At 35.0% G+C, this 19,820-nt stretch overlaps 1 long non-coding RNA gene across 2 annotated transcripts in view; it reads right to left on the bottom strand.

Moving 5' to 3' along the window:
* The window catches only part of LOC117232975, a 222,352-nt gene that overhangs the window by 35,251 nt on the left and 167,281 nt on the right, over nt 1-19,820 (bottom strand). The gene's annotated exons all lie outside the window — the stretch shown is intronic.

The raw sequence follows: 19,820 nt of genomic DNA, 5'->3' as shown, positions 1-19,820 counted from the left end.
TCTCCCAGTCTATCTCTTTCTTTTTTGTTTCTCTTTCTCTGCCGACCTTATTTTCGCTTCTCTTCCAGCATCATCCGCGCTCGAAAAGGTATTTTTGTTTCTTCGTTGACAGTTCAAGAAGAGAACAGAGACGAAGGGTCCCACAATTTGGCAGAAGAAGCATCGGAGAAACAGCGCAACTTAAGTTTCTGATTTTCCACGGAAGTTGCCACCAATTAATTGGTTTACTTCCAACGAATACCACGCGACCAACGAACTTCTCTTCCGGCCTGTTTTGCCAGCGATTTACTCACTGGAAATTGTCATGTTCTCTCTCGCCGTCGTTTCCGAATTTCTTTTTGAAATTTTGAAACGTCGTACTAAATTGTTCAATTTTTTAAAAGAAACGTTCTCAGCTCCTTAAACAATAATTTATCATCTATTAATATTAGTGGATTGACATGTTACTGGTTATAAATTATAGACTCCACTTTCATAACATTACGAAGTCATTCGTATCTTTAATTTCGCTAGAAAAGTTTCTACATGAAATATATCGAATATGGCAAACATCACACGTGAATCCGAATTTTACATCGAAATTTTAAATTAGACAATTACTATCCTTGAATGTCTGATTTGCATAGAGCAAAAAGAAGCGTTAAGTTATTCATGTTATTAATCTGAAGACAGCGTTAAGAGACGCGTACTTATCATTTACTCTGTAAAAGAAATTGTTCATAGGCGAATTGCTGGTTGGTAAAATTGATTTTTTTTAGAAGTCATACACTTTTTTAAATGGACCCAATGCCACTCTAAGTTTATCGAGCGGAACGTTAAGAACACTACGCTTGAATTAAGTTTATGAGGCGTTACATATCCTATTTTTTAGATTACGAACTTCTGTTCACCATTACTTTCATACTTTTTGCTTCCCTTTTTATTGTAAAAGAATATTAGGCATTTTAATTAGAATTCGAAGGATTTATGGATCTTTGTCAATATTTTTTCATTATCGAATCTAACCGACATGAATAATCCAATTTTGAAATAGTATTTCCTGCAATTTCCAATTTCTTTACTTGCAGAGTTTGTAATTTTTCAAAATATGTTGACAATAGAATGTTAATTTATCTTAGAAATTACAGTCGGCGATTCAATTTAATCTTAACAATAGAAACATTTCAACACCCACTATATTTGAATGGCGAAGTAAAAATAGAAAGTGGTATCGAACAATTGAGAATTCAGAGAAAAAATTGTACAAGTTAGAAAATCTTCTATTTGAAGAAACAATAAGTATATCTAAATTTTAAAAACCAATCATCTAAAAAAAATCAGTATGTTACCAAACATTAAGGAGAACGTATTACTGTAAGTATTTATAAATTCTAAATAAATAGAGACGTATCATTTTCTGTACTCACGTCGTTTTTTTTAAAAAAGATACACTGGCATCATTTTTCAATCTTCTTTAATTCATTCATTCATTCAATCGTTCATTATAGCAAGCTATAAATGTAAATATGTTTTACTTAATTGGTATTTTAAATACATTGGTAAGTTTGTCATTTTTTAAAGAATCGTTTCCAATAATTATGCCTGTACTATAACAATAAATTCTATAAAACTATTGTCTGTACCTAACATTTCCTGAATCGCTAAACTTTATTTAAGAAATTTATTTGATATCAATGGAATAATTACAATCATCAAAGGAAATGCTGACTAAAATAAATTTAAAATGCATTGTTCCTAGCTAATATTCAATTTTTTAATTTACCTTGTCATCGAAATATTTTTCACATGTCGAAAAATATTTTAATATCTCATTTGTCTACGAACGTCTCCCCCATCAGACATTTATTATATGGAAAACGAAATTTTATTCTGTACCATTTTATGGCGATGTTACACACAAAGCGCATCATTCTCATTCTATCTCCTTTCTTTTATACGACCATCATAATCGCCCTAAACTTTGAAATATTCCATCTCGAGAACCAACCATCCAACAAGAAAAACTCGACTGAAAACTCTGCCGCGACAAAAAAAATAAATCTCAAGCCGTGCTATTCAAAAATATCTCCTTCCAAACTCTCGTGGAGCGCGTGATACGTACTTTTTACGCACTCCCATACTCCAGCAAGAAAAGATTCAAGCGATTGAAAGTGTCGCGTCGCGGGGTTGTCCTTCCACGAAAAATGGACCGATTATACAAACACGCGATGGAAAGTTAGGCCAGCTTCCCACTCGATGCATTACGATATTTCTGTTTACCTCTTCGCCTTGCCATTTTTATTTTTCCAAACACGATACGTATCCACTTCGAGTAGATTTATTCGGAATATTGTAAAGGAGACGGTGGTGAGGGAAAACACAAATGAAGAAAATCAATAGCGTTCGGTAAACTAACATCTCAGGTATAAGGGAGAGCTGCGCCATCGAAAAATATTGATACTTTAACTAAGGAGGAAAGTTTAGTCGGTCTACCGACGGAGGGAGGAAATGCTGGCTTGCGAAGGGGGTTGCAAGGGTGGATGAAGGCAACTCGGCATCTGCGGCGGCTGGTATTGACGGGTCTCCAATTCTATCAGACTTCGGGAAAATATATATGTATTGGATGGCACATTATCGCATATTAGTCATAAAACTTTTTTCGCCAACTTGAAAGAGAACCGGAGTAAATTTCGACCGTGTGTCAGATATCCAGATAGATTATCGACGTTTAAACAACGTTAATCATGCTATTGTAAAGCTTGAAATGGATCAGGTTGTGACTGAGGCGGAATAAAGGTAACTTTTTATATTAAAGGACTTGCTGAATTACGAGGCAATTTTAATATTTCAATTTTATTTATTGGAAGAAAAAAGAAGTATAGGTTTTAGATTTAGAAGTGTAAAAGTTTATTACTGCGACTATTAATTGACAATGAATTAATAACACGTTTACAAATGTGGTTTCATTTGGAATAATTCTGAGTTGGTTTTCGTTAGTTTATTTAAATTAATAGAAAGTGGAGTTGCTTCTTTCTTGCAGCGGCTCCTTCAATTGCTATCCAATAGTTGAGTAAAGGTTAGCACTGGTGAAACAAATTTCATTTAGAAAATAGATCAGATAATAATAAAATAAGATAAATAAGTTTTCGAGAAGAAATTTCGGTACACTATATTGGCCATATTTTATTATTTTTAGCTAAATAATATGTAGCAGGACTTCGGAAAATAAGAAAGTGAGAGAGAGGAAGAACGAAACTATACACTTGAAAAATGAAAAACAGAATCTTACGATAAATATCCGCTTTAAAAATAAACTTAACGTAATGTTGGATCTAATCCAGTCTTAGCCCGAGATGCAGCCCTTTAGTCTGAGGTACTCTTGATCCAGATCTAACCTCGATGTAAATTACTTCACCAAGCCGAATCTGCATTTTACCATGTCATTTATATAGCCTAGATATACTCTAGGTAACATTTACTCAATCTCAGTCTTTCATATTTCACTAAATACTTTGACTTTAATCGATCTATTTAACTAATTTTATATTTACATGGTAAATTCCACTAAGATAAGAACTGAAAAAAAATATTTAGAAAATGTGCAATGTATTATTATTGCAATAGATTTACCAAAGCAACAAAATTGCACGAAAATAGTTTTAGATACGAATTATATATTAGACGTTCGGCTTCAGTCACAAAATAATTAATTTATACAATTGAATAACTATCAGTATTACTAAGATAAATGTAATATTGTTCTAATGTTTCACTAGTTGTAAGTAAATTAATTCCAAGCGTAGAACACAAAATTAGTAGAATTAAATTATATTTAACAAGAAAGGAAACAATAAAAAATAATTCTTATAGTTAGTATCCCTAAAGCATTATAAATTGTGTGCAAAAGGTACAAGTCAACCGTGTTAATAAAACATTAAACAAGGGACCAGTTCACATTAAAATCGTACATGACCATGAGTATCGTAGACTTGAGGATTGCCATTCATACATCAGTGTCCATGTGTATCGTAACTATCTGTACAAAGGAAAATAGAGCCGTCACCTGACAAACGGAAGAAATTACATGTCAGTCGAAGTGGTTTACATGGTCAGGTGTCCGTAAGAGATGAACGATTGACAGATATCGACAGTTGGTGTTAACCGGTCGATGCTAGATACAACACCAATGACTGACGTTCATCGCTTATCCTACTAACATGTTGTTCACATCGTTGATGAGCTCAGTGACTATACAAGGTGTCACACTTTGTAACAACGCAATATGCCCGGAATTACTATGACAACACGCTGCCGGTACAGGTATTGGCTAATAAATTTATGTATTTCGCAGCATGGGATTAGCATATCCATAGTCACGTGACACTTGTGTGTCTTTCAATTTATGTCAAAACGAAATTGCTTATAAATATTGGTCTTCTCTCTACATCTATCACTGTAAATTTGTAGTAAAAATATGCGCTCCGAATTGGGAGGAAATACAGTGGAAAAGATATTTGAACATCATTACTAATTAATTAGATCCAGATATATTACAACTTGTATCATTCGGTAGTATTTTTATATGGCTACAAAATTTGATTTCCATGAAAATGGAATGTAGAGTCAGATAAGAAAAAATACCTTATTGAAAAATAAGGGTACGTGCAAATATTTCTTGTAGCTTTCATACATTTACAGAAAGTTCTTATTCTCCCAATGTTTATCAACTCCAATTTAATATTGAATTTTAAGAACATGCAAGGAGAAGAATTACATGGTATAAACAACAGAACATTTTGCAGAGAAATATAACAGAGATTGCAGAATGCAATTTTCATGAGTGGAAGTTTCATGAGTGACGCTTTCTCAAATTGCAGGATTGCTTACATGTTTCACAAAGAATCACAAAGATGTCGACACACGAAGAGATTAAGTTAGACGCGCATCCAATAAAGCTATGCAAAGCCCGTAAATCTGCTGACTATGTTCTCTCAAAGAAGATTAGGATAAATTACGCATCGTTTTAGAGTCAATTTAAAATTTCCCTACATGAATTTATTCTCGCAAAGAGTTTTGCAAACTCTATTAAAAATATTTTACTTCAACAATAGCGTCGTTTTATTTTTTCACCGGCGGAAAAATACTGTCGAAATTTAAAACACTGTTCAAAATATGCATGTATTCGTTATCCATACAAATATGATACTCTACTCTAGTTACGTGCTTTTGGCCAATACAAATATTTCAGATATTTGTGCAGCTGAAATAAACCTTGAAGTTTCAAATACTTAATAGGAAACGAATACACTGGCTCTTTAACCAGAGACCTTTAAATCGTAAAACTCGTAAAACTCGTAAAACTCGAAGTAGACCATATATCATACAACATGTTCCTATTAATACAGTAGCTGGTTCGATATATCGACACTACGACTGCATAGGTCGTAGATCACCAAGTCTGTGTTTCCTTTCTACGTAGAACATTAAATTTCTCTATTCGTTAGTACAGTAGACGACCGAACGTGTTCGCCGATAGTTCCGGCATTTCTCCGCGTTTCCGTCCAAGTTCGATTTTCAAATGGCTACAAACCGTAGGAAGAGGAGAGCGGTATCACTCTGGCTATTATCCGCAGCCTCGAAAACTGTATACCATGAAAGTGTACGGACCACTCGAAGCGATACGCCATGAATCACTAAGCGTGACCGTGCGGCGCGCGGGTTGGACAACGGATTTCATTTATAAAGCAAATAAATCTTTAAGGCGAGAAACCACACGGGTCAGCAGCCGTGCAGGCAGCCAGCAGGGGACGGAAAGAGACAAGGAAGAAACGAGAGAATGGGACGATGGAACCAGAGGGGAAGATTTGCGAGTGAGGCACGAGAGTATCTAAAGACTAATATTCACGACGACGCATCAAATTGGCAAATTGTCTTAGATACGAGCTGCATACGACGTCGTGTGCCAGGCATTTTTCCAAGAAATGACAAATCACGGCATACCAGCGTGTCCATCTTTAAAACAATATCTCAGCGGTTAAATGAAATCCCGCGCGAAGAGATATTTATGTGGGCCCGTTCGTTGCCAGCTGCGCGGTCGAATTAACTGGTCGCTTTGCGATTTTTTTACTGGCTACCTGCTGGAACAGTTGGCTATTTCAGTCATGAGTAGAAAAATGTATGGGGGAGTGATAGTGATAAGTGTTGATATTTTATTCGAAAAAAAGGACGAAACGATCAGTTTATATAATATATTTAATAATATAAGTTTATATTATATCATATAACTATATAGGTATTTATGTATGGGTATGTCTGAAAGAATCCATATACGTTTCCATAAATTAATTTTGTACTTGGACTGTAGTTTGTTGATTACTTGTAGTATATAGCTATCTGAAACGTAATCAGTCGTTCATGTGCATAGAGTATACTAATTCGGTAATCGAAACATAAACTTGTTAATCGATTAATTGAAAAACGGGCGATCAATTTAATTAACGAGCGATTATATATATTAATTAAAACTTGTACATATTGATTAAGATAGCGTAAAGCACTTAAAATTAACAATCAGTTTATACATAAAATACTGCGAGTCTTTTCGAAATTTCTTTCATATAATAAATGAGCATTTTTCTTAATGGAAAAACTGTTGTTTGTCGTAAATGTCATAATAATCCACTCTAACATTCATTGCCATTTAATTTTTCGAATAATTTAACGTAAAAATCCTATTATTCTAATTCATAGATTCGATACATTAAAACTCAATTACATTTAATAATCTCGCTACAACATATGCGACCCTCTCGACTTTTTACCACTGTGCTATTTAGAGCGAACAAATGTTCCATGCTCCATTTCGCGTGTCTGTAGAAATCGGGTAACGACATCGATGTACGAAAACTTTTGATCGGCAATGTACTTCACCTTTGCTCAGCTATCGAAGTCTGCACCGCTAAAGCAAAAGATCGATGACATGATTCTTCCTCGCATGGGCGGTCAAGGAAGAGGTAGAAGGATACCCTTTTTAATCGCGAAGTAAAATTGTTATGATCCTTCATTGTTGCCAAGTGGACGGCGTCCAAACGTTTCGATGTCACTATGGTTCATCCAATCAGGCGTAGCCACGTGAAAATAGCTGTTTCAGCACGGTACACCGATTGCCTCTACGTGAGCTCGAGCATCAACGTAGTACACACACGCTCGCTGGCTGATTCGCTTCTTGAGCTTGTAATATACCTCGTTCCACTCGAACATTAGGTCTGTCCTCTGCACTGCCGACTTTCCTTCTTCCTCTATCTCTTCATCCACCAATCTTTCCTCTTTTGAATCGTCACGTAATTTCTCTTTCTTTGGAAGTTCACGTAAATCAACGATGGTTCGAGCAACGATGCTATCTCCTTCCTTCAAAGTTCGGCGATTTTCAATTTTCGCCCGGTGTATTTATCCGTTTAACCATTAGAGAAAGGGCACAGGGTTGGGCAAGAGGCTAGAATCAATGAAGCAGGCAACTCGCGCCATCAAACGTCTCCTACTTCCCTTCTTTTTCATCTTCAAACTTTCTCTCTTTTCCTCTCCGTGCTTATTCCGTGCTATTCCCTAGACTTTCGTTAGATACGACTGTACATTACGGTCCCATTCAATGGCTCCGTCGCGAGAGCGAGTCGCGGTAGCGGATGTACACAGTAATGGTTTTTACAGCTATTAACGTTTGACTAACGAAGGAAAACTCGCGGCCGGATAGTCGATTGCGTTGTAACGAGAAAGTCGTTGGGAGAGTTTCGATAGGGGCTTGGTACCAGTACACAAGGCGTAGGGTCTGGCCGGAATAATTGAGTTTTCCATTTTCTAACGACCGGCATCTTTCACGTCGGCTGACTAAGAGCCGAATTAATTGAGTAGATAGAAAGGCAAGGAGCATTCCCACAACAAGGGGCGTAGAAGATGAGTTGCCCTCTCGCGTGATTTCGCTGCTTCTTTCTTTCTTCTAACCGAAAACTTACCTCGCTCGTTGATATTCCAGTCTTCCTCCTCCTCCTCTTATATCGTTACTATTTGTGTGTTTCGCCACGATCAAGTCTGGCAAAATTGAATTACAAGCGACGACGATTCTCCAGACTAATGGACTTCCTGTGTGGGAACACTGGGATATCGTTCGAAGCAGAAGAAAAAATGAAAAAGATTGAGTAAAAGAGGGAAAAGGAAAGAGCAGAGAATGTTATCGGCCTCAATGAACGATCGATCGGTTCCACCAACGACATTTGGTCTCTATCATTGACGTCAGAGGAACTTTCCTTCCCTTCGTCGTCAGAGGCGAAGCAGAGAAAATTGAGTTACGATACCGCGCCGCTATCCTCTCGAATGTCGCTCGATATGGAAACGAGCCGAGACCCGGAGCCGACCGCGAAACTTCCTCGTTGCTTCCATTGCTTCTGAAAACTATCCCGGTTTTTTTTTTTTTTTGCCTATCGATCTACTCGCTTCACCCTAGACAATCGAAACACTTTTCAACCTTCCCATTTTCTTTCCACTACCTTCTATGTTACGTTTATTGTTCTATGATTACGTTTCTTTTTGTGCCATTATAGTGCGAGCGTCTTCAAATCAAATTTATCTTGTCAAAATTTTGTAAATTTCTCAACTTCATTATCCAAGTACATAATTAACGTGAAATTTTTCAAGAAATCGAACGACATACTTCTGATGGATTAATAAGATGATTTTTACAAATATTAATTTTGGTTTAGTTTCTAGCTCCAAGTAGATGGAGATACCTTACCAAATTATTATTGCTTATTTTGTAATTAAATTTTCGGACTTTTTTCCAGTCATAAAAATTTTATGAGTTCTGAAAAATCGAGTGATATATGAGCCATTCAGAATCCACATTCATCAACTCCGTAAATTGAAAAGTACAGAAATGTTTCAGATACTGTTTTTTAAATTTATTTTAGAATTTATCGTTATTTTTATTTTTTTGCGACGACTGCATTTATAGAAGTAAGTCATTTATTTCTTGAGAATTGAATATCAAAGGCGAAGTTGGTTAGTTAATATATATTTTATAAGAATTATATAACACATTTAATATTCAGTTCAGCGAAAGTAATAATTCATTGCTGCTTTTCTTCATAAAAATGTAATTTACACAAGGGACGTGATGATAATCAGAATACCCATCGCCTGTTTCGTCCATATTCTGCATTGAATCGAAGATTTCGTTGTTCACCATTATATGATCACCACGATGTCTGCAATTCGTAGAAGCACTAAGCTTATATATTTGTATTATACACTGGACTAGTTGCTCTGAACTGTTTGGCTTAAACCACGATTCCTCCTCATACAGATGCTTTTGTGCCTTTGAACACTACAAACAATTGCATCATCCTGCAAGCAACGACTTATAGTTAATATCACTTTGCGTGATATTGACATAATTTTCGCTTATGTGAAACTGAACATATACGCTAGATATATATTATATTAATATATTAGAACACGAACGTTAAATTATAAGCTAGATGATTTTGATTACTCTCATCGTTTTTTGGAAATTTTAGTAGTCTTTGTTGTATATATTTGTTTATAATAATGTTAAATACTCGATCATTTTTAATACGCTAAAACAAGTATTGTAATTGGTAAAAATATATATCTTATTTATTGAATATACAGAGTTTTTTTTAAATAAGATACAATAATGCCTGAATATTAATATGAATCACTATAACTATCCAAATGCCTACTTATATACAAATATGTATACATACAACATTACTAGTACTAAATTTGTAGTTTTCTTCTACCTGATAAAAAGTCTTTTCATGTCTCCTGTGCAGAAGCTCGAAGCGTGCAGTGCTCTGTACGTGATCGACCTCGATGGCGAAACGATTGAATTTTCTTCTGGTAATGGCTCATTGACCAGAAACTGTTAAGCTAATTCCACGATACCGGAAGCAGGGCTAGGATGATGGCGCAAGCGAGAAGGGATCAGAGGAAGAGTGAGAGAAAGTAGGAGAGTGAAGATATGAACGAGCCTCGGGCGTAAACTCGCAGGGACGGCAGGAAAGCTTACAGCCACGGCAACGAAGTTAGAATCTGATACGAGGCGATCTAATTTTGCGATAGGATGGAAGTTCCGGCAATCATTATCGTGTTATACCGCGAATGTTGGATTGTGTATAGCTAGACGCGGCCCCCTGTCTCAAGTGTATGCGCGGAAATCAAAGGAGCGCTACCCCGTGACAACTCAATTTGTACGCGTACGATGATAATAGTTCGTTGACCAGCTTTGGCACGCCTCGCGACTCTATTAATGGCTAGATGGGAAAGCGTATCGATTGAAAGTTATATACACGCAACATTTCCTCGCTTCCGTAGAGTTTTAAGGTGAAGTTCAAGGGACCACTACACGGCATTGCTATAGACGTCGAGTGATAGCGAAACTAATTACATACAGTTACTATTCGAGATGATTGAAAACTTTGTTTCATACTATAAAATACGATGTAATGAAAATTACGATCATATTTATGAAGGGAAGATATGTTCCACAAAAACAATCTTTATCAATGTACCACAATTTTACGATTTACTTGAACACAGCTCTTCCATAATATAACAACAGATACAACAATTGTGTAATATGACAAATATTTTGAAGAAATAATTGAAATAAATGGAACAAAAATTAGAGATGCTAGAGTATTCTTCTTTCCTTTCTCAGCTTTCTTGAAAAAACGCGAACATGGACAAAGGTTATTTTTCTTACGATCCCTTGACAATACTAATATACTGTAACTTGTGAAATGTCATTAAATGAACCATTAGAGCAATTATGCAAAGGACAGCCGAACGAGATTTGTGCGTTTTTAAATCGGGAAGAAAGGCGTGATAGTGACGGAAGTAGAGTTGATGACATGCTGGGAAGGAGAAGGAAGGAACGTCCATCTCGCATGTATGAGTTTTCCAATGGCGGAAACGAATGCAGTTGCATCGATGTGTAGAGTCATCGAAGCGAATAAACAGGTCATCATCGGTGTTTCCGCGCGAACGTACCGATCGATAGGATTAACCCCTTACGAGTCGAACTTTATTCCGCGTGTAATCAAGCTTGATTAACGATTACCGGCGATTAGTTCACATTAGTTGATTAACTCTTGTAGAGCACGACCGGCCAAACGTGTACGAGAGAATGTATCAGATGTGTACAATTGTAAGCACTGTCGATTATCCGCGCGTGCGTTTAGCAATTCTCCCCAGCTACATCTAAATCTTCGTGAGAATCGCCTATGAAACTATGCGTACACCGTTAAGCCTTTTGTGCAATGATCACTTTCGTCGAATTGCAACGTGTTCGCATAATCATGCTGATTTATTCGACGTGCATTCCTCTCTCTCTGCGCTTGAAAAGTGATCTCGCTTGTTTGCTTTGTTATGGAACACGATGTTCCAGTATTGAATAGAATCGATGAAGTCGACAGTTTTGAATCTTCGTTCAGGTTATTAAAACAATATAATGGAAATTTGGAAATTAGTCTTAATGCAGACTACGGCCGATTTTAATTGTGTGTGCTGGAAATACCTGTGTTGATGGAATTTAAGCGATAAGTTGTGTGTAATGGAATCGTAGCGGTAGAAATGAAAGTTTAACGTGAAAGCAGGAATCGTAATTGAGCGGGAATGCAGTGGTGGAATTTGTGTTTGCCTAGCAGATTAAAACTATGTTACAAAAACAGTAAGCTGACATATTTATACATGTACATATATGTTTTGATTGGCTCAGCTGGCTCAACTTTACTGTACTAATTGTAAGATTTGTAATAAGATAATAATTTTTAAACGTTTTTATAGTCTTCTAATAACTATTCAGATTTTGAATTATTTGTGTCTTACAAAAATCTTTTACCATACTCTTAAGTCATTTATCAATTTTCCTTTGAAATAATACTAGAATTTTATTTTACAGATATACGTATATTTGTAATATAAATTAATATATTGCAACCCAATTAAAAATAGAACATTACCATTCCATAATCAACGTCAAAATCGAAAGGAAAACGCGGTAAAAGCTCGGAAACAATGGCCCCTCCTCATCTTCCGGCATAAATCTACATCATTCTCAATCTACTTGGCGATATTCCGAATAAGTCACAAGAATATCCAGGAACGATCCATCGTTTTCGATGCATTCTTGCCAAGAAACCGAATGGCTATGGTCAAAAAGCGTGGCCTCGCACTTTCTCATTCAAGACACGCGACATATGTAAGTATATATAACGTACGAGGAGATCAGCTCGACATATTTGCTTTTGCCAGCAATCATTGATCCAAATACGAATCTTTTGCTTCGATAGCCGTGCAGAATACAACAGAAATACATATGTCGGGTAAATCTCCGCCATGAAATAACCCGAGCGATTGATCTTCTTTAAATTAGATTCTATGGATTCCCGATTTCATATTAGCGGAAGGTTTAAAATCAATCTGGTCATAGAAGAAGCGTTCCAACCGAATTAATCTATCCATATCAAAGCAGTCCGATCGAGAACGTGTGTCGCCAGGCTTTATAGTCGAGGTTCAAGCACGACGTTTTTCCCATTTCCCCACCTTTCACGTCGGCAACGTTTTATTTCATGCATGCACGCGTCACCAGACACCCAAGTTTTTTAATCAAAATTGGGAAAACTGGTTTACTCTTGCGCCGGTTCTTTCATCCTTTGATTGGAAGATTATTTCGGAAAATTGTTTTCGTTATGAGTATTGTGCTTTTCTTTTTTTTTTTTTTTTATTTTTGTTATGATTGAATTTCTCACTCCATGTTTCCTATCTATGCACGATTTTTCTACACACGCGCCAAATATCACGGTTTAACATTCACGCGATTTCCAAATGAATTTTGTGAACGTATTTTAATGTCGGAATTTAAAGCGTTGCGACAGGTTAAAAATTACCATGTTTTTTTAAACTGACGTTCGTTCATTTACAACTCGTGGATTAAAAATAATAATTTCTGATACACGATTTATTTTTTGTATATTTGTCGATATTTTGAGCTTTTTCTATTGGTATCTGATTATACACTTCCAAATGGGAAACATATAAAGAAGAATGCTATCTTTTAAACGGTTCCTTTTCACATTCAGATACCAGCGTGAAATAGAATTTCAAAAAGGAGATAAAAGTTTTTCAAAAAGAATCGTATGCTAAGTAAGTTTTGAAGAGTTGCGATACAATGATGCAGGGATGCCTAGAAACTCGCAGAATATCTGAAACAATGAGACTATCTTATACATGTGTTGAAATATTCTACAATAGCTCTTGTACGTGAATGCTGTTTGAGCTGTTTCCAAATGAAAAGTTTTAAAGAATTGCGATGGAAACATGACCAATTTGAACTCCATCCTTGTCGGTTTTAGGAAATTCATTTTATCTTAGAAAATATTACATTTACATGAAACTGTATAAATAGATTCTGGTTATAAAATAAAATAATAGAAATCATACTAAGAAAAAAGAAAATAAATAGTACGGAGAATATTACGGAAGGAGCTGAATGTTTCAGTTAAGATTCGACACTTTTTAATCGAACATAGTTTGCTTAAAAGATAAAAGCTTTTTTACTCCTGGGTCTCCGAATCCAGTACTTTTTTGCAGATTAGGCGTTATGATAAATCGATGCTAACACACTTCATATTTTTGTTTAACTAATGACAATAACCCATGTAATGGTTTGATATGGCTATAAATAACGAAAGAAAAATATATTTATACAATAGAATTTAATATTTAATAGTTATTAAAAAGCTATGACTTTTCCAAAAAATGTAATGTTAACCAACAGCAACAGTGAAAATATGCAAAATATGGGAACATGTATCTGTCAGTCAAATGTCATTCCCTAAAGCTAGAAAGATAGTCAGGTCGAGATAAATAACTGCAGAAGTGATGAACGAGGACGTCAATGGCATCGTTGCTATCTCCGGACAATTTGTCAGCATTTATTTCCTTCGGGAAAGAATCTATGGCCATATACATACTCTCTTTTTATTAGAACCTGATGCTTTAGGATAAGTGAGAAGCACTGCTAAAGCATCGATCTCTGTATGAACACTAAACAGCAGCCATTTTTTTCGTGACGTGAAGTAACTCGTAGAAAACACTTAAGCCTATTTATAATCTACTCATGAAAATTCTATTTTATGTATAAACGTAAATATTTAACAAATGAACAAATTGTACATTTGCAATTAAATGGATTCACTTAGTCACATAAATAAATAATAATAAGTAAATAAATTGACCATTAAGAAGTAGCTATACATGTTAACAATTAGAACTCTACATTGTATTTTATACAATTTTGATAATTTATAGTTCGAATTAAAATTAACACGAACTTTAAAAATATAAGGTAAAATATAGTGTGCTTTCATAGTGTACGATAAGTGACACTCGATATTGTAGGGGAACAAAATCATGAAAAATCGCCCAAAAGATACGCGACACGAAACGTGTCATTATTCTCCGTTTTACGAGCAATATCATAAAGCCACATCATGTAAATGAACTCTGATACAGTCAATCGATGACACTGCGGTTCAGGTTTCTCTTTTCACAACGTTATAATTCCTCCACATATATCGCTGCGAGGGACAAAAAAAATTCAAAAAACAGACCAAGAGTTTGGAATCTTAAATTACAAAGTACTCGTATATTTAAAACTGCAATAGGAATTTCGTTAATTACGCATAATAATATGAATTTTCCTCTATCTATGTTAATTGTCTTTCCTTTCTTTCTTTACTTCCATCTCATTTTAAATGAAAGACGATATGTACTAGTGGAAAAAATTCGTTTTACTCGCGAGAAACGCTTGAACAGCCTAACTTTGACGCACTTGTGGAGTTGCAAAGGAAGATAGGATAGAGGGGAAAAGAGAGTAAAGAAAAGGCGAAGAATAATTCCTTTTCATTTTCAGTTCGCTTATGATCCCGTCAATAGAACTACCTAGCAAGCCTGTACTTTACAGTACACGAGCACAATGAAGTCAGGTCAAATGACATGGTTCACACCAGAAGCTTTAACAACGAAGTAAATTTCAACTCAATTCTTATGGCTGAAGTGTAAGACAATAAGGATCTCATTTAAGTTACTTCATTCTAGACAGCTGCATTTTAATTTGATTGTGTTTTACCAATTATTATTTCTTAATAATCTCAAATTCTAGCGCATTGCGTCTTACTTACGAAACCATCCAAGAAACGTGTTCCTTACGATCGTAATTGATAAAAAGCAATCTTTCTTGCATAACATAATTTTGATCCTGAAGATGTTAATTGTCTCACGATTGTGGAAGTACTAAAATTCTTGTAAATTAAGCTTAATCTGCAGTTCTAAACTCGCGATTTATCTACATTACACAAAAAAAAAAAAAAAAACAAACGGCGATTGCCACGCCCTGGCCGCAAGCACAGGATCGGCAGACACAGTTTTTCAAACTTGAGCGATCAGTAGGACGCAGTGAAAATCGAAACACGAATGAAACAAGCCTCAATGAAGCTGCAAGCTAGGCATCGTTCAGCGGGAAAGAGCTACGCAGCTGAAACGATGGTTCGTATGCAGGCTTGTGGTCACTTCAATGAAACAACCTTCGGCATTCCTCATTCTGCTTTACATTGCTAGGCTTCCACGCAGAGGTATACATATATGCGAGTATACACGGACTTGCGGTGTTTTTAGTTGGACGAGGTCTCTTCCTTTCAAGCCTTGCTTTGCGCAAACCTCCTTCCCGTTGTCTATTCTCGAAATGGCAATTCGCTTAATACGCGACCAACGGGGAAAGTGAAAAAGAAACACGGGTATGTTTCAATCGACCGCCATAGATTCAGCGTCGATTATCTGTTCGTAGTGTAAGCCAAACAGATGCAGCACCCTGTTTGCGGTCGCCTGACTTTTAATACCTCCGTTCAACGGTACGGAAACTCGTGTATGCCGTGTTCGCTGAAATGGATGGATCGGTACCGTTTCCCTATGTTCAATGCTCGATGGTTCTCGTGCATCTCTCGTTTCTTCTTACGCCACGCGCTTGCTACGTGGCTCAATGCTTTAGGATGAAGCAATTTTAATTCGAATCATTGTTTAAGGATGGTTTTCTATTTAACAGTTTATTAAGATAACTAAGTATATTTTATTAGCGGTCTTTGGTATATTAATGGTATAATTTATTGTTTGAACAGCGTGTACCTCAGCTTTCTTGGTTCTTGATGTTTGTCTTACAATTAGCTAATTATCAAAGGTCTATGATTATTATACGATTCTGTATTCTGCATTTTCTATTTAATTCATCTCAGCCTTAACGTAGTTCATGATTAAGGAATTGCGAGAACAAACATGATTCTTAAATTCATTACGATTTTTTTACCCTTGAAGATTGTTCTTCCAGATATTTACTCTGTGGTTTGAATTCTAATTTATTATATACACTTTATATGGAACCAGTACGTATATAGATAAATCTTTTCATCCGAATTATGTTGATAGAACAAGCATGAAATAGGTCTAATACATTGGTCGAAGACATTTCGCGTGTAATTTATGTACGCTCGTTATTACACGTTACACCGATTACGATTTCATGACAATAATAATGGCAATTTGGCATTGCCATCAAGATATGTGAATAGCGTTGACGAGAGTTTGAACAAGTGGAATTCGATGGAATCGCTTTGCTCTTATGTTCTCCCTGTTAATTATGCGCTCGAATGTGACAGGATGGAACATCGATCGATCATTCTGATTTGATCGGCGTAAATTACTGTTTTACATCTCGCTGCATCCTGATGGCAACTTGCCATGGTAATACATCATATAATATACAATCTACGTAATATAGTTTCATTACGGGGAATTATCGATGCGAACGTCGGGAAATTAGATTGAAGCAGAGATTTCTTGCATTAAGGAGGACAACCACTTTTTAAATAGCTTCTCATAAAGCGAGACATGCTGAACAGCGTGATATTTAATTTGTTGCACGCGTGAACATTTTAACGATGACGCAAAAGCCGATATTTTCGCGGAGAAAAGTTTTAATCGACCATAACACGCATCAAATCGTTTCATAATTTTCTGGTAGTTTTCATACACCTGATAACCCCGTGATTTTTTTAATGCAGTTTCTTATTAAACAAATTTCCAGGATCAATGAAATAAGATTTCAATTTGTCGGAAGTTAAATTTGAGGGCAATGTGCATTGTATTCACATACAATAATGTGTTAGATTGTCGTTGATCTTCTTGGAGGGTGATAGATAAAAAAATATGTCAATAGCGTAAAATAAGAAAAATATATACACGATTTAAGAACTATTCGAATTTCTGTTTTAATAATACACGATATTCTTATTCTGTTTTAATAATACACGATATTATTGCACGAATAAGGAATACTATTGAGAAGCATCATTTACTTGAGAAAATAATAAAGACCCGTTGAAGCGAAGGGAAAGAATTGTTTAAGAGTTTGAAGGGTTCAAACACTCAAACTACGGTCAAAGTTCGTGGGTCCTTAACTGAAGTATTTTCAGCACTTCTTCAATTAATAAAATAAAAAAGCTAGAGAATATAAGTCTCACTTCTCTGAAGTGTACTAATCTAACTCCTTGAACATTTTTTCTTGTATAGAGATTCATTTATCAACCGTAAGAACACTACAAACATCTTCAAAGTTAATTGTTTTAAAGGCAAAATACCGCAGGGTTCTTAATTTTTATTTTCCAATTTGCTTGTACCATTTTCTTGTGTATATTGATTCTATTATTTCATTTTCTGCAGATTTTCGAGGATTAAGCGTGAAGTTCCTTTTTCTGTGGACAAATTTTTATTTATCTTGTTAAACGAATGTGACTTGTATGTTTTTATTTCCCTTTATTTTGTACAATTGGATTATTAATTTTCCCATGCTGCTCTAATTAGATGTTTTGCAACTATTAATCCTTCCTTAAAATGTACGTACACTTTCAAATTATTGCACAGGTCCACGTTTCTTCCTCATGTTGCCCGTCACGAGGGGTCTAAACGTCAGCTTCTTTCATCTACTGCAACGGATTAGGTCTTGTGTAAACTAACCCATCGTAAGGCGTTAAACATACCAGGTTTACGACTTTTTGCAACCTGCGAAGCTATTGTTTATACTGGTAAAACATATTAAATGAGAAACATGATATATTCCTTCATGCCAAAAATAATACAATTACCATAAAGTTATCGTCTCTCAAAGTAAATATTATATTACTTGTATGATGCAGGGTTTCATTAAAATAATATTAATAATATTTTGTTTGTATTTTAAACTATTTCGGATTCAGTTGTTAGTGTTTTACTTTGTTTATAAATTTAGAACTTCAATTGAAATTGCATATATGTACGTTCTATTTATATTCACGAAGTATAGCATAGTAGATTTTATTAAAGAAATTTATTTGAATATTTAGTTGTGTATTGCGCAGCAACGTGCTATTTCTAAAGTAACTTCTACTTACAGAATTAGTCAATTTAAATCAATTGCTTTCGGAAGTCATCGGGTTACGTCGATTAGTTGTTAATCAGTCTGTGAAGTAATTACGTCGGTAATAATTAGTCAACTTACAAAGTACTTAAACTTCCGTCAGATCAGCCAACAAGTAAGTTTAACATACACTGTTTCACCGCCTGAAATATAATTTTCATTGATATATGCTTATTGATTTATTTTTCTTTTTCTTCATAATTCCTTTAAAATTTGTTTACTTGTATAATTAATTAGTGATCAATAAAACACGGTTATACAAGATTATGGACAATTAAGATTCTAATCTCTTCTTACTATATAAACTCGTAGATCCGACAATGAAACAATGTTTATTAAATTTTATTGAAATGTAACATCGAAATATAAACAAACGTATTGCATCTCATAGTTGTTTATACATACAAATCGACACATCTTTGGTTATTTAAGAAATTTTTGTAAAAAAGGGAAGAACGAAACCGCACGATTTGATACGATCGAACGTGTTAGAAATATAAATGAAAATCGCGCGATGTAACATGTGATTGAACGTGTTAGAAATATAAATTAAAATTTGAAAGAATAAAGCATGGGTTTTACGTGCACACGAGTACTTCAGTTAGCTCACGTGCTATGCGACTAGTGTTTGTAAAATGAAAAATAGGCAGTTCGTGAAGAGTGGCGGGAAAGGGTTACGTAATATGTAGCAAGTACTTTCGTCTGTAGCTCTGTTTGCGTTGCAATTACAGCAGATGTTTTTCACTTCTCTATTACCAGGATTTCACAGAGGATTTAAAAAATATTTAATACTTTATATTCCTATATTTATTCCATTTTATATTTGTATTAAACAGAACAAAAGCCTTTACTTGATAGTTAAAACGTTAATTTTGCCATTAATTTTGTATAATATTGTACAACGGTGTTATATTAAACTATTGCTTTTTAAGTTCACTAACTGGCATAAGAATTTGAAAATCAGGAAAAATGGGCATATCACGTTTTCCCCGTGTAGTCATCATTTGCAAAAGACAATAGAACAAAATAATGAATAAAAAATATACAATGTATGTATAGTTGATTAATTTAATTTTATATATAATGACCTTAATATTCCTTTAATACTAGAAAGCGCGTTCATTAAAATCATAGATTTCAGATTTTCCTTTTTAGAATTATTGATATAATGCAAATGTGCTTGACAAAATCTACATATGTTGATTTTTATTCAGATAGAGACATAATCGCATATACAGGGTGGTTGGTAACTGGTGGTACAAGC

Source organism: Bombus vosnesenskii, unplaced genomic scaffold, assembly GCF_011952255.1.
Source record: "Bombus vosnesenskii isolate JDL3184/JDL3185 unplaced genomic scaffold, Bvos_JDL3184-5_v1.1 scf7180000013263, whole genome shotgun sequence".
NCBI lineage: Eukaryota > Metazoa > Arthropoda > Insecta > Hymenoptera > Apidae > Bombus > Bombus vosnesenskii.
The sequence above is the reverse complement of the archived record's forward strand: the minus strand, read 5'-3'. Positions and strand labels throughout refer to the sequence as shown.